Below are 20,015 nucleotides of genomic sequence, written 5' to 3'. Positions count from 1 at the left end.
GCTCCTCCTTCTCTCACCTCTACTTGCTAGAAGCCAATTTATTCCTCCTCTTACCATCATTCACTTTGTCATACCTTCTGTAGTTGTAGGATGTTGTACCATGTTAGCCATTATGGATGCATTGAGAAGTCAAGCAACATGACACCTTTTTTGGCTAACTGAATATTATAACCTGTTCAGTTAGCCAATAAAAGGTGTCATTTTGCTTGACTTCTCATACCTTCTGATAATAGGAGGTGTATCGTTGAATTGTTTAATTTTATTGTTAGTCATTTATTACGTAAGTAATATAGGGTATGGGTGTATATACTGTGTGCCTCTCTCTCACTCTCTGTGTATATGTCACTCCAGATGGGAAAACCCCATTTAATGCAGTTTGTAGTGAATTCAGCACTGAAAGACAATCATCTTCTCGTAAGCTTTCATGCAGAGACATGCACCTCAGGACTGCTGTGGACAATGACTTTCTGTAAATGCTAGGGACAAAGAGGCAGAATCTTGTAAACCTAGATGTGCCATCAGCCATCTTTAGATGAGTTTTCCTCTGTCCTGGGATGGAAAGGGAAGCTGCCTTTTATAATGGGAGTAACTCTCTTTCCAATTCCCTTGATGCTCCTTTAAATTCTTTCATGTAAGACATTTGCCGTTCAAATTTTGATTGACTATTTGTATATTGTAGCATTGGAAAAATATGACATCCCAGGATGCTTTGCAGCACTACATCTAAAAACACAACTTTCAATTACAAGCAGTTTAAAACTACACATAAAATTTGTTTTATGTATTCTTCTGGTGATTGAGGTCTACTGACGTTTGGGTTAGAGCATATCTGCCTGCCACCACTGACTGATGCTGCTTGCTGTATGTGTCGTGGAAACAGGCCTAAAGAGGTAGGCATATTTTGAATATTGCCAGTTGTATTTATTGTTGCATCAGTAATAAGAACAATTTTCTTTTCCTATGAAGAATCAGAAATAGTGTGAAAACAAACTGGACACAAAGAACTAACAAATGAACAAAAAGATACTGCATGACAAAGTGTAAAGGAGGTGTTATAGATGAGGTGTTACTGATGGTATGAAAAGAAACTAGGGAATGAATTAAAATGTCAAAGAGAGAAATGCAGTGAAGAAGAAATGTTAGACGTGCTGTAGCCGTGTAAAACTGCAAAAGAACTGTGGCAAATGATGGAAATAAAATGGAATAATTTGTTTAAAGGTTAAAGAACAACTGTGTACATTGTGCTTTATGTCTTGGAAAAGTCAAAAGGAATCACCCAACTGCAAAGTAAACAATGAATGATACTAAATATTGGAAAAGAAGCATTGTGGTAGGTAAGAAACAATATTATAAACCATAGAAGATCATAACATTTAAAGGGATATTTCAGAAGTATATGAACAGTATATGATGTGGAAGGGGAAGAAAGGAGGACAAACATTAAAAGATATGAGAAACATAAAAGATGTGTGGGTAAACAGAGACAACAGTATGGGCAGATCAAATATGTGTATAATTTGTGTGATATAATAAAGTGAAGGAAGTATAGTGATGGGTGTATGTATTTGTGTGTATGTAGAGTATGATGTATGTTACAGTGAATCCAAGAGTAGGGTGGTCAACTAAACTGAACAAATGCTAAAGTATCATTCAGCAAAGCGAAAGGCCAATAATATATATTGTCACACACGTGCGCATGGGAGGCAGCTAAAGGGCTCAAAAGAGGGTAATTCCATGCCAGACCAGGGGGTGGCAGAGTGCACTGATCCTTTCTCTTTTTTCTCTGCAGACCAACCACAGGAAATTCCGCCTGGCTTAATGATATCACCTCTGTTTCTGGGCCAGATGATGTCACTTCTGGTTCATACCAAGATGACAGCATTTCCCCTGACCAGCTTTAAAACTGCCATATTGTGTCTGTCTCCTCAGTTCTGTTTTGGACTAATATCTGTAAGACAATTGCTTCAACGTTTACCTTTTTTCAGCCAACTTCTCAAGCATATAGGATGGCTGCCCCAAACCTTTTTACAGTGTTGTTTGCATTTATTTCACTGTATATATATATATAATATATATATATATATATATATATATATATATATATATATATATATATATATACAGTGAAATAAATGCAAACTATATATATTATATATATATATATATATATAGTGGACTATGGCCGGCCGTTCATCCCGGCCAATACCCCCACGCCGCTAGATGGAGCCCTTCTGGCAGCATGGAGGTGCCCCGAATTCCAGCAAGGCATCATGGATATTGGAGTTTTCCTTCACAGCCCTGCTGGATACCATGGGGGGCCGCAAGGGGACGCTGCAGGGAGGCTCAGAGACTTGTATTTGCCCTATAACCCAGAAGTACGTCCTGGTCACAGGGACAGAGGAAATGACGTGCTTCCAGGATGAAAAGAAGAGCTTTTGATCTGACCCAGAAGTGCTAGGAAGTCACATGGACTGAGGGTTCAGCAGCACTTCTGGGTTAAGGACTATAAAGGACTCTGGGAAATCCCAGACAAACAAGCTGAGCTGGGAGTATTGTGGAGAGAAGGGTGCTTTGTGCACTGTATTATTCAAATAAATCTCTTGGAAGAGAGGAGTGGAGGTGGTGAAGGAAGGCTGGCCATTGTAGAGGCCCGGACTGAGGGCGTGTGGTTCAGGGGCACCAGGTTGTGTGCAATTGTGTAAATATGAATAAACATGTTGTGGTGTTTAAACCATCAGTGTCTGCCTGTCTGTGTCGAGGCTGGTCTCCACAATATATATATATATATATATATATATATATATATATATATATATATATATATATATATATATATAAAACACAATTAATTTATTAATAAAAGCACTCATATCTTCTGCTTGCCATTATTGAAAATAAATCTTGTCTGCTTTATTCATTACTGTTTGTAGCTTTTTCCCTGGCTGTTTCATTTCTATGGTTGTCAGATTACTCAGAAGACATAATAATAGCAACTAGACCAAACTCTGCACCCGAGAGTAGATGGAAGCTCAATAAAGTAAACAACTGATTCTGCTTTGTACTGTTGTAGTATCAGAGTAAGAATACCACCCAACCATCCTCTCAACAGAAGATGCTAAAGTCTGCGTTAAGTTGCTCCTTCAGCCCAGAGCTTATTTTTGTGATTGCTGCCATCTATATTAGGAAATGAAAACCCCACTGTTCTCATACATAATTATTTTTCCTTTAGATACATTTTTTCTGTTTGTGTGACTTCAATATTTTGAAAGCCAAATTTCAAAGCTTGATTTACTGTACATAAACCCAGATCCGGTCTAGTATTGTATTTCATTGTATAGCTCCATTAGTAGGCCTACTATACAGTATGTATGATTTAGGCAATGATTCAAATGTTAATACTGCTTGTAGAAAATAAAACTGCCCGAACATTTTCTATTTCCTCTTCCACTGATATCATAGTTTAAAATTTACTTTATTATTGCTGTGCAAACACACCCACAGGTACCTAGTCAAGAAGGTTTATAGGTCGGTAAAAGAAGCAAACTGCATGTGGCTTGCACAGCCAAACAAACAGCAATACTTGCTCCACTAACTTGATTATGTAGCCTGTACTCTTGCCAGAAAAAAAAAGTATTGTGGATTATTCACTTGGCAAACGTAATCCTACCATCAATCTACAAAAGATGTCATTGAAAAAGTAGCCTCCAACATCTTTTTTTGCCTGCTATCTCTAGCAAAGAGAAAATAACATTGGTAGTGTTCAGATAGTCTGCATATCAGAAGCTGAGGCTGAGAACATTTTTATTCAGAAGAATTCTTTCCAGATACAAGCCTTTCTGCATTTATTTTAGAAAACCATTTCTTCATTCATTTACCCATCTATCAATTATTTAAATTTAATAATTCAATTTTGGGGCACATGGAACTAGAAACAGCATTGGTTTCAAAGGGGCCCATTAATGACCTTGTATTGAGTAACATTAATATACCCACTGTCACTCAAACTGCAACATTTTTCAGTAAGTAATTTACGAGCAGATTTGAAACACGTTGGCTATTCTAAACAGAACATTGCAGTTTTACGGAATGGATTGAATAAAAGTGTTCTGCTGTGATGTAGTAATTTAGTCTGTCGTTCTTCAGATATTCCTTCACAACAGAGTAACACCACAATATTTCTAGTTTATGCCACTGGAAATTTGAATGTATTGGGACATAAAGCAAAAGGGAACCCTTATGTCTCATATCTACAGAGCAAACTGCAAAGATTACCATTGGCAGTGAAGCAGATTGTGTCAGATGTGCCCAAGGCTTTATAAGACAATGACACAAATGAAAGGTTAGATGCTTCCCTGCTGGCCCCTGGGGAATTAGCATGTTCATTGATCTAAGGGAGCAGCACAATACCATCATTAGTGACTACCATCTGTTACTGAGCATAGATAAATTGTTTTTTATTATTGATATTTTAGAATTCAAAAATTAATTTGCTACCAGTCCTCCCTCCAAGAAATAAACAGAATTGTATATACACTGCCCCTTTCATTGCGCTACAAAATTGCCCTTCCTCTCTTCTCCAACACAGTTATGTTGCCCATTTAATTAACATTAAAAAGACCATTAGGCATACACCTAAAATCAGAAAGAGACAAATAAGCTGGTATGTAAATAAACACACAGCCATTTAAAATACAGTTATTAATCAGGGGAGGGCATAGCAGTCAAAGATGGATCTTTAAAGTTGGATGTCATATATCTTATTTCATAAAAGAGATAAATCATAATTGTAAAAGCAACATCAATAATAAAATATAATATTCCATGTGACCAAAGTGCAAGGCTGGGCTCAATTTGAAAAAATGGCATCACCAGGGAGGTGATGGATGAGAATCAGGTGCAGTGCTAGTATGGAAACAGCCAAAAGTCCATGAAGTTATGTGTATTGCCACTGTGAACCTCATCAGGATAAGCAATATAAAAATGGCTAAATGCTGTAAATAATACTCCATTAGACATCACAGTAGTCCAATGGCTAGCCTGGGTCCAGCATCCTGGGCACTCCTGCTAAATGTTTTTGTGGAACTCGCATAGTATCCTCATCTCTTCACAGCTTTTTGTTCTGATACTATGAAACATGTTAGGTTAATAGTTAACTCTAAATGAAACTGTATGTGTCTGTGTGTGCTATGTGCCATGTACTGTAAGTATCCCAGTATTATTATGTGTGACAACATTTGACCATATTTGATATTTGATAAACACATGCAAGGACGTAGTCAGGACCAGCAAAGGGACAGAACAGAGAAGTCACAAAAAACAGAAGACCAACAATCAAAAGCGCAAAAGGAGATATGAAAATCAAAAGCAAAAAACAAAAACCTGATGCTAGGACCTGCTTAGAAGTTAATGCATTTAATAAACAATAAAAATGATTTGGGAATAAAATTAAAGTTTCTCAAAACAAATCAAAGTGAGAAAAATATACTTAAAATAACATAATCCTGGTAGCAAAAGAAAACACAAAACACACAGAAAATGTGTTATATATTATACTAGCCGCCCTCCGCGTCTTCACCTGCGTCGAAGTGAAACAGGACAGCGAGGAAGGCCCTGACCGTCTCCCTACTTTTGACGTCACGCTTCCCCCTCCCCTTGTCCCGCAGCCTCTGTCTCAGATTAGCACAAATATATCACTCCTTCAAATGAACTGTGATTCTTAGCACGATGAGAGAAGTTGCAAAATCAACCGGAATGTTCAAGCGAATTCTAGAAAAAAGCCAATTTAAATTCGTTAAGTAGTTCGGTAGCTAAACGGGTGTAAGATACACCCTGAGGCTGGAGCGTGAGTGAGGAGGGCCCCACCTCTCCCTTCCCTCGGCCCGCTGCATCTCTCTCGGATTCGCGCAAATAAATCAGTACTGCAAGCGAACTATGATACTTAGCGTGATGAGAGAGGTCGCAAAATCAACCGGAATGTTCAAGCAAAATCTAGAAAAAAGCCAATCTAAATAAGTAGTTTGCTAGCTAAGCAGATGTAAGATACGCTCCAACACTGGCGTGTGAGTTAAATAGTTTTCTTGTGAAAAGCGGACAGACAGACATGCAGACAGACAGGTGTTGGATTTTATATATATATGGAGATAAGGGTTATATTATATAATGGCAACGTTACAGGTAATAGAACCAAATTTAAAATATTTCACAGTTGATATCTCTTACCCTACGTCTACCCTTAGCTTTTCTCTCTTGAGCATGTTCCTGTAAAACCTGCTTCTCAGACTCAGTCACTTGCTCGCCTCCTGTTTGATTTTTGACTACCAACACTGGGTAATGTGCCCTCATTACCCACTGTGAAAACAACATTCATATTCTTATAAATATTTCCCATCTTTGAAGGTAACTTTGAAAGAACGCCGTCACTCAGTATCCTCATGTATCTCAGCCCCTCTTGCCTTGCACTTCCTCTGTTGATCGCATCAGCTAATCCAAACTGACCAATCAGATTTCACACACTTGCACACACTCAGTAATGTTTTATTACATATTAGATAAGAGTGTGTGTGTGTGCATGAGTGTGAACTGTGTTGGATAACCCTCAATTGGATTATCCTTAATTGAGTTGTATTAAAATGCTCCATGCTCTTATAATGGTCCAGTATTTGTGCTTTTAAGTCCACTGTCTCCACACTTGGTTGTTTTCTACTGATGTATTAATCTAAAAAAAATGGAGTGTGGGAAAGTAGAGGGGCAGCACAGTGGCACAGTGGGTAGCGCTGTCTGCCTTGCAGTAAGGAGACCTGGGTTTGCTTCCCGGGTTCTCCTTGTGTGGAGTTCGCATGTTTTCCCCGTGTCTGCGTGGGTTTCCTCCGGTTGCTCTGGTTTCCTCCCACAGTCCAAAGACATGCAGGTTAGATGCATTGGCGATCCTAAATTGTTCCTAGCGTGTGCTTGGTGTATGTGTGTGTGTCCTGCGGTGGGCTGGCTCCCTGCCCGGGGTTTGTTTCCTGCATTGTGCCCTGTGTTATCTGGGATTGGCTCCAGCAGACCCCCGTGACCCTGTAGTTGGGATATAGCGGGTTGGATAATGGATGGATGGAAAGTAGAGATAGTTAAATGATACACATTAGAGAGGTCAATGAGTAGTAAGAAAGTTTTCCATTGCTTTTATTTATTGTTTATTAGCATGAAAACACCATAGCAAAAGTCTGTGTCTCCAGTTAGGTGAAGTGTAAATGATATAAAGCTTATGAGGAAATATTGTCCACCGTAATGAGTCAACACCATTCTTCTGAAGCAGAAGAAGACAAGCTGCTAATCACTACCATAATTCAGTCTGTTTTTGGGCAGAGCCTTTCCTCCAACAACAGCAATCACAGGTAAAAGGGGCAGCAAGCATTTTATGGCATGCTAGTTTTACTCACCCGCAACATTTTTTTACTACCTTCCATCTCTGCCTCTCTAATATCATTTACAAGTTTACATAAATTGTATGTGCAATAACATCTTTAATCATATTTTTACATTTTTGCCCCAGTTATACACAGCATATCACTACTGTAGTTTCCAAATCTGGAATGTCTTCGGGAGTTTTTTTCTCTCCAAGTCTTTTAAAAAGCATGTTTTTTGCCTTGAAGTTCCCAGGAGAAGAACTCTTCCGATTTCTTTGATGAGTGGAATTTCTGCCTAATTAAGAACTGGAAATTAGGGGATATGGGTCTTATCCCTTTTAATATTTTTCATACCTCATTAGGCTGTGTTTTGAATGTTATCTATATTAATAACCCCTGATGGGAAAGAAAAGGAGGGGGGATGCTAAGAGTTCACCTGCCATTTTTTATTGCCTCCTGAGAGTCAGTGTGCAGTAGCGGTATAATCTGAAAAATTAGCCTGTCCAAGTTTTATTGTCCTAGGAGAATGACGCAGATCCAGAATATACTTGTAAAAGTAGGTGCAGTGAACATCCTAATCGATTCCCATGCATCACTTAGAAATTATCTAAAAGGGTTCATTTTCCAAAACAGATAATTAAATGCATATATAAAAGTTTAGAAAATAGCCTTTGTTTTAATTGAAATCCCTATGTAATGAATGTCTAACCAAACGTCTTCCTCCAAATATAGATCTTTTATAAAACAAGCATTGCACTATATAATGCATTAAAATTCATATTTTGTAATGATAGATAGATAGATAGATAGATAGATAGATAGATAGATAGATAGATAGATAGATAGATAGATAGATAGATAGATAGATAGATAGATACTTTATTAATCCCAGGGGGAAATTCACATATTCCAGCAGCAAAAATATTAAATTAAAGAGTAATAAAAAATGCAGGTAAAAAAAAAAAAAAACAAAAAAAAAACAGACAATAACTTGAATAATGTTCAACGTTTACCCCCTCTGGTGGAATTGAAGAGTCGCATAGTTTGGGGGAGGAATGATCTTCTCAGTCTGTCAGTGGAGCAGGACAGTGACAGCAGTCTGTCGCTGAAACTGCTCCTCTGTCTGGAGATGACACTGTTTAATGGATGTAGTGGATTCTCCATAATTGATAGGAGCCTGCTGAGTGCCCGTTGCTCTGCTACGGATGTCAGACCGTCCAGCTCTATGCCAACAATAGAGCCTGCCTTCCTCACCAGTTTGTCCAGGCGTGATGCATCCTTCTTCTTAATGCTGCCTCCCCAGCACACCACTGCGTAGAAGAGGGCAGTCGCCACAACCATCTGATAGAACATCTGCAGCATCTTACTGCAGATGTTGAAGGATGCCAGTCTTCTAAGGAAGTACAGGCGGCTCTGTCCTTTCTTGCACAAAGAATCAGTATGTAGTAATGGTTACATGATGGTTGGTGCTGCTGCCTCAATGATCCCATATCTGGTGTTCATATCCAGTGTGGTGTATGTCTGTGCAGAATTTGCAAGTTCTCTTCTTGTTTTTCTCTGGATAGTCTGCTTTTAATACCACATCCTAAAAATGTATGTGTTAATTTAAAAGGTGTCTCAAAATTGGCCTTGTTATGGGTGTATACACGAGAGAGCCTTGTGAGGGTTTGGAACCCCATCTATGGTTAGCCACTGCCTGGTGCCCAGTGATGCCAGGATAGGTTCAAGACTTTGTAACCACAGGTGTAAAATAACAAAGTACAATCTACTTCATTATTTACTAAACTACATTTTTTGCTATTTGTACTTTACTTGGGGTAATTTCAATCAGGGCTACTTTTACTTTTATCCCACTCATTTTTAGTTCAAATAGTATATGTTTTACTTATTTACATTCTCCAACAAGTCCTTGTGACACAACAACAACATTTATTTATATAGCACATTTTCATACAAATGAAGTAGCTCCAAGTGCTTTACAGGATAAAGAAAGAGAAAAATAGAATTAGGGAACACTAATTAACATAGAATAAAATTAAGGTCCGATGGCCAGAGAGGAGAGAAAAAACAAAAAAAAACTCCAGACAGCTGGAGAAAAAATAAAATCTGCAGGGGTTCTGAGGCCACGTGACCACCCAGCCCTCTCTAGGCATTCTACCTAACATAAATGATCTCACAATCAGTCCTCATTGTATTTAGGGTTCACATGGGAGAACTTGACCTCTGGCCTTTAATCCATTAATGTAAGGACATCATGGTGCTTTGATCAGGTGGTGGTGGCGCAGATCACCACTACACAAAACCAGAAAAAGAACAGAAGAGAAAGAAGGAGTTAGTACGGATTACGGAGCCACCAGGAATGATAATGATAATTAAATGCATATACAGAGTATCAGGATTGAACTAAAATGTAGTTATGAGAAAGCCATGTTAAAGTAATGTGTTTTCAGCGGTGTTTTAAAGTGCTCCACAGTATTAGCCTGGCGAATTTCTATTGGGTGCATAACAGCAGAAGGCCGCCTCATCACTTCTTTTAAGTTTAGCTCTTAGAATTCTAAGCAGACACTCATTTGAAAATCTAAGGTTACGATTTGGAGTGTAAGGTGTCAGACATTCCGATATTTAAGATGGAGCGAGATTATTTAAGGCTTTGTAAACCATAAGCAGTATTTTAAAGTCAATTCTACATGGCACAGGTCACCAGTGTAGTGACATCAAAACTGGGGAGATGTGCTCAGATTTTTTATTTTCCTAGTTAAGATTCTAGCAGCTGCATTCTGCACTCATTGCAATCAATGATGACCAAACTATTATAACTTCATAAAACAGAACTATCAGCTGTGTTGTTAACTTAGGTTATAGTTTAGCATTGCTCAGATGCTGCCAATAGGATGCAATATAAGTATCATTCTAAAATTATAGCACACCTTCCACTGCTCATTCATTTTTATGCTTGCCACTCACTGCTAAGACATGCAAACTGAATGTGTATTTTCCCCATGGTTGTATCTGAACAGTGTGTTCTTACAAAACCCAGCCGTGCCATACAGAAAATATATATTTTTTTGTGTTTAATCAAGATAATACTGCATTTAAACTCAGTAGCTATGCAATGAAATTTAAGGTGTATCTTTGTCAGCTTCACGCCGCATAACCATTATGCACCCAAATACAGTGGATAACTTGAAACTGAATACCGGGCACATTTCATTAACTTCGTGTCTACTCCCAATTGATGCTGTCATTTTACAAAGTCTAACCCTACTTTTAAGTCACAGTAGAAATGCATGCTTTTCAATATCTTAAGTCTTTCAGCATTTTCACATCTAGAAAAGAAGAAGTTTGTTTGGACACCTTAATGTTTTTATTTTATTACGATTAGGATTCATCCAATGGCTACTGTTATTTGAAAATGAAATGTCCAGCACTAAAAGTTAAACCTAGAAGAGCACAACAGGGCAGCTGGAATTTTGAAAATCTACCATTACTGCTACTGTTTAAGCTAAACAGAACATTTTACAGTTTATGAAGTGTATAATATGATTAGGAGGAAAATTAGAAAGTACATTGAATTATACACAAGAACTGGCTGTCCATATCTCTTTCTCTCTCTCTCGCAGTTATGTTGTTTAAATTTATACATCTATTTCTAGTAGACGTTAGGACTACAATTTGTAGTGTAAAGGTTATTTCAAAACTATGCTGCAGTAATCATCACTACAACTAGACATCAACTGCACGCCCAACCTACCTGGAAAGGGGTCTCTCTTTGAACTGCCTTTCCCAAGGTTTCTTCCATTTTTTCCCTACAAGGTTTTTTTGGGCGTTTTTCCTTGTCTTCTTAGAGAGTCAAGGCTGGGGGCTATCAAGAGGCAGGGCCTGTTAAAGCCCATTGTGGCACTTCTTGTGTGATTTTGGGCTATATAAAAATTTATTGTATTGTATAAAGTGTGACAGCATAACTCCTGTTCTTAAGTCTTTACACTGGCTTCCAGTTACATTTAGGGTTGATTTTTAATATCATTCTTCTTACATATAAAGCCTTAAATGGCCAAGGCCTTACTTATGCATCTCAACTTATCATTACATACAATCTCAAGATGCCAGCTGTAAGGAGAAAAGAAGCAGGACAAGGTAAAGTTTTGGGGTCTCAATGAGTTAAAGAGACAAACCTACATTTAAAGAAAACAAAAGACAAAACCAAAAGATGAGTGTCAAACGTTCACTGATCGCTAACAATCGTAAGTTCTGTGGTCAGTTGTGGTCTGTTGAGAAAACTCTGACTTCACAGTGTGCTATTTGTTTTATAGTTTAGTGACCAGAAGAGTTGGGATTTGGTCCTCCTCCACTCTTATGCTGTAAGAGGAAGGGAGGTTAGTGGGTGCATCTGACACTCATCTGTCCCCCAATTTACCTCATGTGCCGAGCCTGTCATACACTCCCATAGCACCCATGCATGATACAGTTTTTTCTGGATTTTAAAAAAATACAACAGTGGGAGGCTGATCTTTTAATTACAGGACCCCAAAGCTGTGAAAAATCTACCTATTTGTAAAAGTGAAGACACATTAGTTCAGTCTAGCACAGCTTGATTAGCTATTTATATTACACTAGCAAAATACCCGCGCTTTGCAGGGTATCAGTTGTCAGTTCGGCCCTCCGGTTGTAATATGACCAAGCTGTGCGCTGAGCTTACTCTTGAGCATGCAACGTACAGTTGGCCATGTGAAAATCAATCTTGCCTCAAATCAATGCCAACCTTTTGTAGGGTCTGTCCCTGAGACTTATTAATTGTCATTGCGAAGCAGAGCCTTACTGGAAATTGGAGGCGTTTGAATTGAAATGAGAGATCAGAGGGTATATTGGGGATGCAAGGAATAAAAACTCTCTCCCCTGAGCCACTGCCAGTAAAAATAGTTGCCTCAATTAGGTTCTTTTGCAGACTCGTGCCTTTACAAAGTTTCGGTGGCTGTAAGTTTCTCAGTAACATTATTGGTGTCCCAACCTTCAAAATTAGATTATGCTCAGGAGTGCCTGGAGGATTCAGAGTGTGGAGAAACTCTACCGGATAGTGCACCGCGTCTTCCACTTGTACAACTGAATCCACAGACTGATATGTTTACGATTGTGAAGGTAGTTCTTGAAGTAAAAATTTATAGTCGTAGCCATGTCATTTCTTGGTGTCAGGATAGCTCTCTCCCTCAAACATGACACGTTTTTTTCGTGGAGATTTCGTAGATTGGGGTATACATTTTGAAGAAGGCTTTGTAAGTGGCATTGGCGGTTGTCCAAAGGTGTAAAATATTTGGCCATTTCGGTACACTTGAAAGCGACAACCGAACAATTCAGCGGCAGCCATCAATTCACATGCAGAACCATAGGTGAAGGGCTTAAGCATTTCACTCTTATAGTGCTCCTGTGTAGTATAATTATCTCCTGTACTGTCATCAGTCCACACCTTGAACCTGTCCCAGTCATTCAATACATAAGACACAATGTTCCTCCGGATATCAAGAGTGAGCCTGATATGGCCGTGCAATATGTAACACAGAGAATGGAAAAGGCAGGCGCCATCTCCGGGCATGGAAACCACTCGGTAAGTGACAGTTCTTTGATCGATGGTGATCACCTCGATAGACATGTTAACGGGGGTACGGTTGGAACGATAAAGGAAATGGGTACCTGAACAATATAAACTAAGTCTAAAATACCTACACAGTAACTATAATCATAATAAAAGAACAATGAAACAACGGAGAAGCCATGGATTAAATAAAAAGGCTGCAGTTATCAGCAGGGAGACGTGAATACCATGGCGAAGCAAGGAAGGGAATGAAGAGACCGGAGCAACGGACGGCCTTTTATAGGCAGGCAGCCAACTATGTGGGAGGCGTGGGGATGGGGGACCCAACGCCACCTCACACGGCGACCAAGCTGCAGGCTTTGGACATATATATGTACGTAAGTAGGATTCAGTTAGCGTTGGGAACTTGCGTACCAAATTTCTTGAACATGGGCCCATAAGTAACAAAGACCGTTGGAAAGTTCAATATGGCGGCCGACAGTGGTGTCATACCACCGAAATAAGTACGTACATCGGTTTAGGTTAGCGCAGAGAAGCCGCCTACCAAATTTCGTGACGATGGGGCCATAAATAAGAAAGTTTAACGTGGCAGACGTTGTCGACCGCTATGACAGATACACGTAGAATTTCGAAATGAAACCTGCTTAACTTTTGTAAGTAAGCTGTAAGGAATGAGCCTGCCAAATTTCAGCCTTCTACCTACACGGAAAGTTGGAGAATTAATGATGAGTGAGTCAGTGAGGGCTTTGCCTTTTATTAGTATAGATTTATCTTAGTTAGTCTGCAAAAAAATTGAGTATGGCAGTCATTATATAGTTTTACTGACCCTTACTCATCATTTTCTGTTCTGCTTGCTGTGGCTATGCTGCTACTTCCTGCCTGGAAGAGGTTCTGGAAATACTGAGAGCCTTTGAATCTCTGGATACATACTGTAGTAGAACACCCAGAAGGGGATAGGCAACCATTTGGCCTAGTTCACCAGAATGGTTACTTGGTGTAAAGTTGTCTGTCAAACTCAACTGAGATTTCCTCAGAGGTTCATTTTGTTACAGGAATTCTGATGGCTGGGATTTTTGTTTTCCTCTCCTCCAATGTTATCGTAATTCATTGGACTTATATTGTAATGTTTGTTATGTTACCCTGAATCTGCTATTTCTACTGTTTGTTAACCCATAAATATATAGGACAATGAAATTGGTATGGTATCGAAATGATGAAATGGAAAATGATGGACAGAGGATGAAGAGTCATGTGGGCATGTATGGAGACAAGAAAAAGACAGTGAGCAAAGGAGAGTATTAGAGATAGAGTTGCCCGGAGAAAGAAGGGCAGATGAACATAAAACTATGTGGAAAAAACATAGCAGTGAAGGATATGCAAGAGAGTGGGTGAAATAAGAAGATGGCCATAGACAGGATGCAATGGAAAAGAGAGACAGGCCTTTTCAACACAGGAAAAAGTTAAAGAATGAAGAAGATATGTAAATGATGTAATTTGGATTGCAACTATAAATTTGCTGCATCATTTTGAGCTTGTACTCAGTGAAAAGCACTATGCAAACATGGGCTAAAGTTAATTTTATTTAATTACTGTGTAAGTCATTATTCTTGAGGTCACAAAGCTGACAGTTTGATCCTTACCTACAGCTTACTGAATGACCCTTCAGCTTTCAGGTTTTTTTATTTCTACTAATTCTGTAAAAATGTCTAAAATCCTGTTTTCACTTTGTTATACTGGGGTATTGAGTGCTGATTGATGTGGGTTACAATGAATTTTTTAATATTTTATTGATTTTATTAAAAGCTAATAACAATCCATACAAGCAAGTCAAATGTTACAGAACTAAGTTCAAGTCAAATCAACCCCCACCCATAAGAAAGACAGCTAGGCCAGCAGAGTAAACTTTAATAGTAGGAAAAATAAATACATTAATTAATTAATTAATTAATAAGGGAAGAGAATCCGCTTCTTTAATTTAAATGCTTATTGTAAAATGTTATTGATTAGATCCTGCCAGGTTTTAAAAAAGTTTTGCACAGATCATCTAAGTGAGAATTTGATTTTTTCCTATTTCAAATAGTATAAAACATCAGTTACCCACTGACTTAGAAGAATTGAGTTAGGATTCTTCCGGTTAAGCAAGATAAGCCTACGTGCCAATAATGAATTAAAGGCAATCACAGTTTGTTTGTCCTTCTCCACTTTAAGCCCCTCTGGAAGTACACCAAACACAGCTGTTAGTGGATTAGGAGGGATTGTGACACCAAGGCTGTCTAAAAGGCATTTAAAGATTTTGGTCCAGAATGATGTTAATTTGGTGCAGGCCCAAAACATGTGACCCAGTGAGGCTGGAACTTGATTGCAACTTACACAAGTTGGATCTTGCCCTGGAAACATTTTGAACAGTTTTAAATTAGACAGATGTGCTCGATAGATGATTTTAAGTTGAATAATTGTATGCTTTGCGGGGTTACAATGAATTTAAATGATTTTGGTATAAGGCTCCACCCTAGCAAAATCTGATAAATCTGAAAGGGTTTAAAGACTTTGTGAAAGTCCTGTAAAAAACAAACAATAATAAAACAATGATAATAATAATTTGGCCATGTATGAGTGTGCCAGGTACTTGACTGGCTCACCAAGGTTTGGTCCTGCTTGACAGCTGCTGTACTAGAAAAGTGGGTTCAGAAAATGGATAGTTGGTGAATTGTATCGTATCAAACTTCACATTTATTACATTACAATTATTTCTGCTATGTATTGTGTTTCTTGTATAATGAATGCCTAATTTGTAGTACATACTGAGAAATAAAATCTGGTTGTTTTAAACCTACAGCTATATTAAACTTTAATGTTGTTTTATGATGACTTCTGAGAGACTTCCTAACACATTTATTTAGATTTAGCTCTTCCAGGCTATAGAGTGAATCTTTGTATTAATTAAGACTTCATAGATGTGTTTTTATATATACACATTTCTGTGATTTCTTTTTGTTTTCTGTACAAACTTTAACTATTAAACAGGCAAATTACATTGCTCATGTTCAGCCCAATATTTCTATTTATAGTTTAGGGTATTTTTAAAATTTATATATTGTGCCAGGCAGCTGGGGACCCTACCCAGCCAGGACACCTGGACGGTCCACGAGAGGGACGGTACCTTCCCTGGGCCACGAGAGGGCAACCGCCCTGGTCTGCTTGGGGGCCACTGGAACAGAGCTGGGAAGTTCATCCCTATGGGAGGACGTGGCCACCGCCAGGAGGCACCCGAACAGTTATGGAACCCTGGATGACAGCACTTCCACCACACCAGGAAGTGCTGCCGGAAGAAATCCCAGGGGCACCCAGAGTGCTTCCGGGTGCTCATCTGACACTTCCGCCACACCAGGAAGTGTCGTCAGACAGAGCACCTGGAGCCCATCCAGGTCGTTATAAAAGGGGCCGCCTCCCTTCAGTAGACAAGCAGGATTTGGGAAGAAGGAGACGGAGCTGGTGAGGTGAGGTGAGGTGAGGTGAGGTGAGGTGAGGTGAGGTGAGGTGAGGTGGGGTGGGGTGGGGAGGGGAGGTCAAAGAAAGAAAGAAAGAAAGAGAGAAGAGGTTGGTGATAAGGTATTGGGGTGCTTAAAGAATAATAAATGTGTGTGTTTTGGACATCCGTGTGTGTGTCTGTCTGTGTCCGGAGGCTGGCTTTCCACAATATGTATCTGTTTCCTTTCCTTCTTTATGAAAATATTTCTATTTTCTCACACACAATCAACTGGGAGATAATCTCTGGGCTCATTTGATAGTAGTTACCCTCTGAATCAGGGATTGGCACTGCCATCTAATGCCACTCTTCTGCCTCCCTCTGTAGAAAGAATGAATGATGGACTGTTCTATGCTGACGTCACTTCCGACCTCCGGTCTACCAAACCCACCTCTTCCTCTGTGTTTCCTTAAAACCGCCATCTTGAAACAGTCGGACTGATGACCATCTGAAGAAGGCGTGTTATTTTTTTTTTAATCCATAACCTTTTTTTTCAACATTTATAATATACAGGGATCACTTTGGTGCCCCGAACTTTTATGATCCTTTGTTGTCTCTTATTTTGAAATTTACAGTATATACATTTATTTCTTTGGTAGTAACAGTTACAAGGAATTCTGTTTTCCCCCACACCTCAAACGCATGGTGTTAGTTTGCCTGTTGATGATAAAGTGCTCCAGTATTAAGTCCTGTATATGTACTGTATGCGTGTAAAGGAGCCCATGATAGACTTGCGTCCCTTTCACAGTTGCTACTTGACTGCCCTGGGTGCTGCCAACACGGGCTCAGCCTACCCATGAAGTTGTATTACAGAAAGTACTTTCGTTAAATGAATAGATTTGTAACTGATCTCAGAGCAAAAATTATTTGAGTGACTTTTGCTATAATTGTAATCAAGAATGGGAGATAGTTTCCAGTTTATAAAGGTGAATATTCTAATTGTAATTTTGTGTCATTATTTAGGTTTACTATTTTACCATAAAGTACTACACAGATATTGTTATTTCTTTATATTAGGATTTCATATCTTTTGTCCTTGGCAAGCAAATATTTTCTTGCATCACTGCTCTCTTATTATAATCTTTGAGGAGTCTGGAAACAATAATTTTATTTCTGAAGAAGTCTTTACAGAATATCTATTGACAAATTTATATTTTCACTTTAAAATGTACTACAGTTTTAATTCTTCTACTTGTTAGTCTTTATTCATAAAAACTACTGTGGCATCAAAAATAATATATACAGTAAGTCCACTAAATACCTTGAAAATAACCAGTATTCATTGATACTGAAACATAAAATGGTCCAGGAGTTAATGATAAAAAAATTAAACATTATTTACAGGACAAACCAAAACTCAAAGCCAAAAACTAATTGGAAAACTCAATTCATTCATTTGGATTAAATATATATTTTAGGGACCATGAAGATTCTTACTTTGATTGGTCCTAAAGATCAGATGAATGCTAATGGCAGCTCTCACTTTTTATACAACCAGGAGTCTACTATCTCACCAGAGCAAGGCCAAGGCATAAGTGAATTAAACGGTTTGTATTGGGCTACCACAGCCACCAGGTGGCACCCATGTGCTAAAACTGTCATGGAAAAAGATGGTGAATGGAAAGTTTACAAATGTTGATTATGGTCTGAAGTCAGACAGTATCTATCCTGTGGCTAAGGCACCCCGTACTCTTCGATTACGTTCAATATTCCAGAAGGGAACCTCCCCCCACCAACTATCTTCAATCGCGATGGTTGCTTGAAAGAAAAATGTGCCATTTGATCGCTCAAGCCTTAATTAGCTTAGAGGCTCACCAAGTATAAATCTGGCACAGTACAAAGTAATTAATGTCCACTAGTGGACCTGCAATAGGAAAGTGACCCTACAAAGTAGTATAATGTCGGCCCTACAGCATGTCATCAACAAACCTATGAAAAAAAAGTGCAAAATATATAAAAATGAGTTAAAAGAAAACAAAGCAATGAAAAATATTCAAAACACATTAAAGTAACCTTAAACTGCCAAAGATCTTCACAATATATCTGCATAGTAAACTTTGTTTGACAATGTTGGGAAGATGAGAGAAGTGATCACTTATGAATGAGCCTTAAATTTATAATAATAATAATAATTCTTTGCATTTATATAGCACTTTTCTCACTACTCAAAGCGCTCAGCAATTGCAGGTTAAGGGCCTTGCTCAAGGGCCCAACAGAGCAGAGTCCCTATTGGCATTTACGGGATTCGAACCGGCAACCTTCCGATTGCCAGTACAGATCCCTAGCTTCACAGCCACCACTCCACCAAATTTACTCTTGTTAAAGTGCACATAGAATATGATGTTGCTAGTATTTCAGCTCAATCAGGGTGCCTCACATAGTTTTCATACATGGTGCAAAACACAAAAATCTTATTAAAAATAAAATACCCTTCTTTATTTTTTCTCTTTTTGTGGGGAATGGAATAAGCACAAATTGCTGATATTTCCCTTTAGATTTTAACATCAAATTGAATGGCAAGTACCGCACTGAGACTGCGACTGAGCCCGTAATCAAACTCCAGTCTGTAAAGCTATTAGGCAAAAGTAGCAACTAAGCAAATATAATTCCTTTTGTTGTAAAATAGCCCTTAAGAAACAAAGAAACTGACTTCAACAGAGCCAAAATGAACAATTTGGTGTTATACTTTAGTTTGCTTTATTGCAATAACAGTGTTAGTTGCACTGAATGTGATGAAACGTCTTCTAATAAAACATTATTACAAATATGTGAGGTGATAACATCAATTAGCCATTCAACAAAAACATGTATAAAATACATATAAACTTTGCTAAGAAAAGTGGATACTCACGACGTTAAATTTATTCGTCTCAAAAGTTGTGGCTGAGTACTGTTATGAAATCTGTTAGTAGTTCAGAGAAAGCTACACATTAGACATTTCTTAAAAACTTCATATGGTAAGTTCTCTAAGTCTGAGTAAAAATTAAATGTGAGCTATGTGAGAAATCAGTGAAAGCATTTGTAGTGTCAACTTCCCATTTTGTGGTATTCAGGAAAAACCTGGGAATAATCGGTCATACTTGAGACTAACTTTTAATTTTTTATATATAAATGTATACATATTGTAATGTCCCTTTCCAGGTGGGAGAAATAAACTACACAAGCAAGTGGCTGAAGCAATCAAAAATGGGTTTATTGCTCTTCTGACTTAACTGAACATTCAGACTCAAAACAAACTGTGCTCGAACAAAAACAACCACATGTAAAACACCACCAAGCTACTTCTGCCTTATGTTTCCTTTTGTTTTGGAATTAAGAACTTCCTTATCGATTCCCACTCCCAGCATCCCAGCTCCTGCTTTATTTGAGAGTGGAAGACAGAGCTCCTCTGTTCCTGCTCCACTCCACAGCCCTCTGAACAGCCCCATCTCGCATGGCTTTTGGGACACACTGCCACATGTTAATCTTTCAGATTGTTACAATATATTGTTAAAGATTTGAGCCTAGTGCTTCTCTT

This window comes from Erpetoichthys calabaricus, chromosome 4, assembly GCF_900747795.2.
Source record: "Erpetoichthys calabaricus chromosome 4, fErpCal1.3, whole genome shotgun sequence".
Lineage (NCBI taxonomy): Eukaryota > Metazoa > Chordata > Cladistia > Polypteriformes > Polypteridae > Erpetoichthys > Erpetoichthys calabaricus.
The sequence above is the reverse complement of the archived record's forward strand: the minus strand, read 5'-3'. Positions refer to the sequence as shown.